The sequence below is a fragment of the Myotis davidii genome, unplaced genomic scaffold (assembly GCF_000327345.1).
Source record: "Myotis davidii unplaced genomic scaffold, ASM32734v1 scaffold626, whole genome shotgun sequence".
In the NCBI taxonomy this organism is placed as follows: domain Eukaryota; kingdom Metazoa; phylum Chordata; class Mammalia; order Chiroptera; family Vespertilionidae; genus Myotis; species Myotis davidii.
The window spans coordinates 57591-67161 of NW_006297725.1; the positions used below are offsets into that span (position 1 = coordinate 57591).

The 9571-nt window shown below is 39.0% G+C and overlaps 1 long non-coding RNA gene across 1 annotated transcript; it reads right to left on the reverse strand.

Annotated features, from left to right (window-relative positions):
- Positions 1-3109: 3109 nt before the first annotated feature.
- LOC107184597 lies at positions 3110-4256 on the reverse strand. Its single transcript, XR_001515490.1, has 2 exons — positions 4045-4256; positions 3110-3999 (listed from the first exon to the last, which is right to left on the reverse strand). It is a non-coding gene; the product is annotated as an uncharacterized LOC107184597 (long non-coding RNA).
- Between the last annotated feature and the right edge of the window lie 5315 nt (positions 4257-9571).

Here is a 9571-nt window from a genome sequence, read left to right on the forward strand (position 1 = left end):
TTCCTATGCACAGCTTAAAAAGGCTATTTCTCAATGATGGTATTTGAACTGGTTATCAGCAAGTGACAATACATTCCACCACAAATGTGCTCTTGTTCTAGCTTTTAGACTATATGAAAGAAACTGGGTGCTTCAGAATTTGGAGAAAGAAACACTACTGTGTTGTGGATGAACTGAAGACTGCCTGTTCATTTTTTAAATATTATTTCAGGTCCTTTGCATACCAGAGGAGGCCCAATTTCACTCAAATGTTTTGAGAACTGTGTTAAATAAATGCAAATGAAAACTAAAGTGCTGGTACAATTCAGTTTACAAAGATTTTATTTTAACCTAGGAGTAGTTACTTAACCAGAACGATCCTCTCTACTTGGGGGTTGGCATTGTATTAAATAACTAGTTTCACCCTTATTCTGAGAGTGTCTGAAATGCATGTTCTCAGTATTGTTTCTTCCGAATTTTATGCAAATGGCTAATTCTGCAGAAATTGCTATAGGTAGGCTATTTTGTTGGCCTGTTGATCTTTTAATTGATTTGAGAGAGGGGAAGGGAAATGGATATGCAGAGTAAAACATCAATCAGCTGCCTCCTGCACATCCCCCACCAGGGAATGAGTTCACAACCTGGGCATGTGCCCTGATCAGGAATTGAACCAATGACCTTTTGGTTTATGGGTCGACACTCAACCACTGCTGGGCAGTCTGCTGATCTTTATATAGTACTGGCATATCAGAGGTTTGTTTATAGAACATCACAGTTAAGTGAGTTATGTGGATTTTCCCAGTGCATAACAAAGTCATGTTTACAGTATACTGTGATCTTATAAAGTGCAATAGCATTGTCTTAGAAAAATAATGTACACGCTGCCCTAGCCAGGTTGGCTCAGTGGATAGAGCATCAGTCTGCAGGCTGAAGGGTCTGGGCTCAATTCTGGTCAAGGGCACATGCTAGGGTTTCCGTCTCAGTCCCCAGTAGGGGTCCTGCAGGAGGCAACCAGTCAATGATTCTCGTCATTGATGTTTCTATTTCTCCCTTCCTCTCTGAAAATCAATAAAAATATTTTCTTAAAAATGTACATTCCTTAATACTTTATTGCTTATAAAAAAAGGCTAACCACCTGAACCTTCAAGTCTTTTTGCTGGTGGTGGTGGGTCTGCTTTAATTTTGTTGAAAACTCAGTTTCTGCAAAATGCAGTAAAAAGGGTATGCCTATACTTTTAGTATGTCCAATGTACATTACAAAGCATTTGACATATATCCATTTAGTCTGTAGCAATCAATGTACTTATCTTAAGTCAAACCATCTGTTAAAGGTCCAGTGCCAGGATCAGAGCATAGGCAGTCTCAGTCTACAGTACTCATAATTATGCCATTCTGCCTTTAATCTGATAAAAATATAGTTAATTAAGCATACACAATATTTGCAGGCCTTAATTTGTCAAACTTTACTCAGCAGTGTGCCTCTTCTACTTCTGGTAGCTGTTAATATAAATACATAGATCCCTTACATGCTTATACAAGTTGAGTTGTAAAATGATCCAGAAAGGGAAGGGAGGTTTGATTATAAGGGATAGATTAAAGGTTTGAAGTTGTTGTCCATGTGCTATAGTGGTGGTATCTGGTTTCATGGAAGAAACTTGGCATACTCTAAACTGGTCCTTTGGGTAATTGCCATAGATTATCATGGGAGGAGGAACATGGCAGATAATTTAGGGATAATATAAATTAGTCGTGAAATACTTGAAGGCAAAGGAAACAGGATTTTTATATGCCAATACTATCAATATATTGCTAATAGCTGCAGGGATAAGATGAAGCCAAATGTAAGTTGATTTGGAAATTACTGAATTAAAAGAATGAAAATCTGTAATGCAAAGGGCTTCATGAACACACTAGTCAGAAAATAGTCTCAACAGTATAATTTTGGGAGGCCTTTGAGGACCCCAAGCCCTCTGAAATGTTTGTAAATTCTGTTACATAAAACACGCCTCAAAATGAAATAATTCCCATTAATCAGTATTTAAACTTCACAAAGCTTGGGAAATTCTGAATTAGGCAAAGTTTTGCCCAGGATAAATAGGATTTTATGTCAAAAACTTTATAGAATGCGTTTTTGAGGATGACTGCGACTGGATTTATCAATGAAGTGCACACATCAGCAATTTGCTTTGGTCAACCAGCTAAGGTCTGTTGATTATATAACAAAACCTAAACCTCATGAACATAGGCCTCACATAGTAGAGGAATTAAACTTCCAAACCTGGCTATCCTTAAATGTGCTTCTTAAAACATAAAACAGCTTAAATCAACTGGCATTGATTTTTATTATTTACAATCAATAATCTTCATTGATGCTCTGGCTAATAGGTCCCAAGTTTGAATCCTGGTCAAAGGTACATACATACCTGGGTTGCAGGTTTGATCCCCACCCCTGGTCGGGGTGCTTTTGGGAGGCAATCGAGATGTGTCATTGGTGTTCTCTCTCCCTCCCACTCTCCCAAATATGGAAAAAGTATCCTCAGGTGAGAATAAAAGAAATCTTCATTGATCTATTTGTGATGCCTAATTGGTAGCTATCTTTCTAGTCTGAATTCATGTCCCCTCCAATCCATTCTCCACTGAGCATTGAAATTGTCTTAAATAGTAAATCACATCTTTGCTTTCAAATCCTTCAGTCCCTTCCTCTTGCATTTAGGTATAAGTCCAAACATTGTTTAGTGACCTGCCAGACCCTTCACTGTCTAGCTAACCTTCACCTCAGTAAGTCTCTCCCCACACTCATCTTGCAATTTTTTCTTTTGAATGCTAGAACCAGAAGCTTCCTGGGTTTAATAACCTGGAGAGTAGTATTCCCAATAAGGCACATGGGTTAGAGGAGAGAGAAGAAGAGGCAAGATGGAGACAACTTGGAACTGGGTCCTACTACAGAAGCTTGAGGCCAATTCCTTAGGTTGCTTACTGCCTGCTTGGCTTTTGTTATTACAACAATTGGTTTTAAAACATGCTTATTAAAGCTAATATGCTCATTAAAGGTAATAGCTCTCAAATCTAATGGCATCCACAGACAGGTACTATTCTAGTATGGGAGATAGTCATGATTGGGGGTCTTTGAGCATGTGGGATGGGATTTTATCAAGGCTAAAAAGGTTATCAGATTCACAGGATAAATACATTGTCTTTTCCCTGAAAAGATAGTTCATGGTAATATAAAGAGGATTATCTTAAAATTATATTTGTACTGTGTATTATAATTCTTGTTGGCTCAGGCCAAATGTGTTACTTGAATGACTTGTGGTTTCTAGTTCAGCATGTAAGGAACCTGGAAATCGCCATTCCAATCCTATCAACAAACTGAAAAATTAACAGCTCTTTTTAAATCCGTAAGAGAGGTGAGGTCGCAAGACAAACCACTAACCCACTAAATTGGAGACCAAAATTGAATCACAACTTACTGGAGCAGAAACCCATAAGCATAAATCTAAAGACCCAGTTTCAGGGTGGGAAAAACTAAATTGAGTTGTTGGTGGAAGCTCAGTCTGGTGATAATACTAGTAAAAAATTAGATCATTTCAGGAGATTGATAATAGAAGATACCAGGGAATTTGGAGGGAATAAAATTAAGGTACAGTACAAATAAAGATCATAAGCATTATGGTTGTTAGAAAACTCCTTTGTATCTCCCCCTTAAATTTACAACTGGGGCGATACCTATAATCCAACAGTTTCTTCTCTAAACACACCAGAGATCCACATACCTGTATATCTGAAAGTGGACATATTGGAATACATGGCAGCAGGACAGGGAAGGTGCCCACAGAATTCCCTGGCCACCTAGGCCCCAGATAAGGCGGTAGCAGTGAAATGGTTGGGATGCAGCCTCACTACAACCCAGCAGAGAGTAAGGGTTTCTACTGTAGGCACCAAGAATCAAACTCCCTGATCCCCCACTGGTGCCGAAGTAGCAGTGAAGACGAGTCTGGACTACCTAAACCACAGTGCTCCCTGCAGCTATAAGAAACAAGATGGCAGCACAGAGGGCTTGTCTACCTGTTCCCCTCATCGTCACCCACTACATCCTCAACCAGGGGGGTGGTGCCGTGAGATCTAGTCAACCAAGATACAGGAGGGATACCTACCACCCCGGTCACCTAGGCAGCAATCCCCAGGGCCTCAGCAACACCCCATCACCACAACTGTAGCTCCAAAGAACCAGTAGTGCGGGTTGGGGGAAAAATTGTGCTATAGCACCATCTACTGGAAAAGCAAAAAAGCCTTTCAAGTACCTAAAAAAAAAAATTGAAAGTTCTGTGCTGTTAAGATAAAAATGATACTAGATACGACTCAGGTGTAAAAGAGAACTAAGATTTTTTTTTTAATGCAGGAATTCTATGAGAACTATCTGATTCCATTAGAAAGCAACAGAAGGATAATGGGTATCCCAGAAGAAGAGAGGGAGAAAGGAACAGAGAACCTATTCAAAGAAATAATTGAAGGGAACTTCCCAAACCTAAGAAACTAAACATTCAAGTTCAAGAAGCTAACAACGTCATATTAAAACTCAAAATAATGGTAAGCAAAAAAATTTCAAGGCGTCTAGGGAGAAAAGACAGTAACCTATGAAGGAGCTTTATTAGATTATATTTCTCAGCAGAAACTACATCATCAAGAAAAGAGAAGTGTTAGTGAGAAAAGGAAACGCTTGTAACTGTTGGGAATGTAAGTTGGTTTAGCTGCTATGGAAAACAATATGGAAGTACTTTAAAACAATAAAAATAGGGCTGGCCGGCGTGACTCAGTGGTTGAACATCAGCTCATGAACCAGGAGGTCAATATTTTATTCCTGGTCAGGGCACATGCCCAGGTTTTGAGCTGGATCCCAACTAAGGGGCATGCTGGAGACAGCTGATCAATATTTCTCATGGACGTTTCTATCTCTATTCTCTTTCGCTTCCTCTCTGTAAAAGAAAAACAAAACTAGAGGCATCACATTTCAAATTATATTACAAAGCTACATTAACTAAAACATTATGGTATTAAAATAAAACAGAAACATACAACAGTGGAACAGAATAAAGAGCCCAAAAATAAAACCCATATATAGTCAACTAATCTTTGCGCCAAGAATACACAATGCCAAGTCAACTAACAATGGTGCCACGAATATACAATGGAGAAAAGATAGTCTCTTCAAAAAATAGTGTTGGAAAAAGTGGATCTCCACATCCAGAAAAATAAAATTGGACCATAAACCAGTAGTTCACAACCTTGGCTGCACATTAGAATCACCTGGGAATCTTTATAAAATCCTGATTTCTGGGCCTCATCCTCCGGAAATTCTGTTTCTTTGTTACTAGAAAGAAACCCCACAACAAAGGATTTCTGGAGGATGAGGCCCAGAAATCAGGATTTTAAAAAGATTCCCAGGTGATTCTAATGTGCAGCCACCAAGGTTAGAACCACTGCCATAAACCAAACTCAACTCAAAATGGATTAAAGACTTAAATATAAGACCTGAAACCACAAAACCCCTAGATGAAAACATAGGGAAAAAACTCCTTAAGGGAAGATTTAAAATGCAGCAGAGTAAAAGGATGCTGCACGGACATGCTCTCAGGAACAAGCTGGAATTACAACTGAAATACGGAAAGGCTTCCTGAATAATCAATGGAAAACTCACAGGAGAGAACCCTGATACCCAGGGACCAAAGGTAGAGACTGGTAGGAGGGCTGGAGGCCGAAAAAGCTGGCCGGGCTCCCACAGACAGCAACGGAAGTCCTGGAGAGAGATGTCAGCTGTGGGGGCCGGGGGAGTGCCACTGAGACCTCTGGGATCTAATCCTGAAGCTGGGCCCCCAGCAGAGAGCACCAAACTGAGGAGGGTACCCATCTAACATCTGGCTGTGGGGTGCTGTCTGCAGGGAATGGCAGCTGAAAGTTCGGGCACCCTCTTAAAGGGCCAACACACAAAAATTCCCTGTGGAGCCACTCACCTTGTGCTCCAGCAGAGGGTGTGCGAAGTGGACTGGAACTGTGAGGGCAGAAGCCAGGACTGGGGACTCAAGGGATAGAGCTCAGAAGGCAGACACCCCAAGTTTCCTGGGCTGAATCATTCCCTCACCCAGCAGAGGACATCTTTCCCACATAGACATCTGCCTTGCCTGGGGGGAAGACAGTTGACACACCCTACCAGAAAACACCTTGCCTTGAGGCCACTTCAGAGATTAACAACTAGCTTCCCCCTGTGTGAAAAAACTCTCGCCACACCTGAGGACGATTGCCTGGGGGCAATTCAAGTCAGAATCCTATTAGTCTGTAGGCAGAGGCAGTCTCTGGAGGCTTTGAGTCTTTGCCTGATCCAGTTAGTCAGAAACAACCTTTAACACTGTCCTGCACTAGAGATTGAGAGGTGTAGAAGATCTACTTAAAACACAGTCACAAACCCAAACAGACAGACAAAATGAGGAAACAAACAACCCCCAAATGAAAGAACTAGCAAATTCTCCAGAAGAAGAGATAAATGAAGCAGAGATAAATTTATCTGAAATAGAGTTCAGAGTAATGATGGTAAAAATGCTCAACAGTATGAAAAAAAAAAATAGTAACTATGAAAAAAGAACAGTCTGAGATAAAGAATGACATAGCACAAATAAAGAACACACTGAAAGGAATACAGAGCAGATTAGGGGAAGCTGAGGATCGAATCAGTGAATTAGAAGACAGAGTTGAAAATATCAATTAGAGAACCAAAAAGAAAAAAAATTAAAAAACAGGAGGACAGCTTAAGGGAGCTGTGGAACAATACGAAACATAACAATATTATGTTATGGTAGGTGTGCTAGAAGAGGCAGAAAGGGATAAAGGAATAGAGAAGGGAAAAAAAAAAAAGGCTAAAGGAGTTCATCGCCACCAAGCCAGCATTATAAGAAATGCTAAAGGGTTTGTTGTAAGGGACTGCTGAGAAGAAGAAACAGAGAGAGAAACCTAGCCATATGGAATTAAAATGGCTATAAATAAGTACCTCTCCATAATAACCCTAAATGTAAATGAATTAAATGCTCCAAGCAAAAGGTGTTGGGTAGCAGAATGGATGCAAAAACATGACCCAACTATATGCTGTCTACAAGAGACCCACCTCAAAATAAAAGATACACACAAGATGAAGGGGTGGAAAAAAATTTCCCATGCAAATGGAAAAGAAAAGAAAGAGCTGGAGTAGCAATACTCACATCCAACAAAATAGACTGTAAAAGCATCATGCTAAGCGAAATAAGCCAGTTGGAGAAAGATAAATATCATATGATCTCTCTCATTTGTGGAATATAATGAGCAACATAAGCTGATGAACAAAAATAGAGCCAGAGGGGAAAAAAAGAATACTAGAATATAATAGAAGTAATTCTGTTATTAGCAGATTTTTAATATTTCCGACAACTTTTGTGATAGCGTACTGTTAGTACAGTTTTGGTAATATTATTATACTTAAAATCCTTTTATTCTTGAAATATTAATGTTTATTGCATGTAATATATGTAAGATCATTTGTGTTTGTAACATCATTTAAAATGTCTTTTCCTGAGATATTAAGGTTTGTTTCATGTAACATTATATTTAAAATCATTTTTCTTGAAACTGAAAAAAATAGAGTACTCATACAACTGAACAAAAGGAAGACAAACAATCCAATTAAATGATGGGCAAAGTACCTACATAGACACTTCTCCAAAGTGGACATACAGAATGCCAAGAGACATATGAGAAAATACTCAATGTCATTAATCATTAGAGAGATACAAGTTAAAACGACAATGAGGTACCACCTCACACCTGCCAGAATGGCTACCATCAATAAATTAACAAACAACAAGTGCTGGTGAGGATGTGGAAAAAAGGGAGTACTATGCAGCAGTGTAAAAGAAGGATCTCTTATCCTTTGCAACAGCATGGAGGGACCTGGAGAGTATTATGCTAAGTGAAATAAGCCAGTCAGAGAAAGACAGTATCACATGATCTCATTCATATGTGGAATCTAATGAACAAAATAAACCGATGAATAAATTAGAACCAGAGGCATGGAAAAATGGAACACACTGACAGATGTCAGAGGGAAGGGGGACAGGGTGGGGGTGGGGATGGGATGAGATTAACCAAAGAAGTTATATGCATATATGCATAACCCATGGACACAGACAATAGGGTGGTGAAGGCCAGGGAGAGGCAGGAACCAGATGTAAGGGGGAACTGAGGGCAAAAGGGAGGGGGGATCTGTAATACTCTCAATAATAAAGATAAATTAAAAACACACACACACACACACACACACACACACAAAACTCCTTAATATTGGTCTTGGCAATGCTTTTTTGGATTTGATACCAGATAACAAAAGCAAAAATCAACAAATGGAACTACATTAAACTAAAAAGTTACCACACAGCAAACAATCAACAAAATGAAAAGGTGATTTATGGAATGGGAAAAAATATTTGCAAACCATATAACCAATTAAGGGTTGATATCCAAAATATACAAGGAATTCATACAACTCAATAGCAAAAACATCAACAAATAACCTGATTAAAAATGGGCAACTGGCCTGATAAACATTTTTTCAAAGAAGATACACAAATGACCAACATGTATATGAAAACATGTTCAACATCACTAATCAGAGAAAAATGCAAATCAAAACCAGGGTGAGATATCACTTCATACATGTTAGAATAGCTATTATAAAAAAGATAAAAATAAGTCATAGCCGGTTTGGCTCAGTGGATAGAGGGTTGGCCTGCAGACTGAAGGGTCTCGGGTTCAATTCTGCTCTAGGGCATGTACCTTGGTGGCAGGCTTGATCCCCGGTGCCAGTTGGGGCGTGTGAAGGAGGCAACCAATTGATGTGTTTTTCACATCTCTGTCTCTCCCCTCCTTTCCACTCTCTCTAAAAAATCAATGGAAAAAAATATCCCAGGTAAGGATAAACAAAAAAAAATTAATAAAAGCATTTTTAAAAAGATAAAAAGTATTGGTGAGGATGTGGAGAAAAGGGAACCCTTGTGCACTGTTGGTAGAATATACTAGTAAATTGGTGCAGCCACTATGGAAAACAGCATGGAGATTCCTTTAAAAAAATTAAAAATAGAACTACCATATTACTAGCAATCCTACTTCACGTAAATATTCAAAGGACATAAAATCACTATCTCAAAGAGATATCTGCACACATTCACACATTTCCAAGATATGGAAATGCTCTATGTGTCCATCAACAGTTGAATGAATAAAGAAAATGTGGAGGAAAGATACATAAGAAAGAGTAGAATGATGGCTACCAGTGGCTGGGGATGGGGGAAAAGGAAGATGTTGGTCAAAGGATACAGACCTTCACTTATAAGATGAATATGTTCTAGAGACCTAAAGTATAGCAAAGTAACTACAGTTTTAATAATATTCTATACACCTGAAAATTGCTAAGAAAGTAGATCACAAGTGTTCTCAACGCGTTCGCACATGCGCGTACACACACATGCTAACTATAGGAGGTGATGGATATGTTAATTAGCCTGATTGTGATAACCAT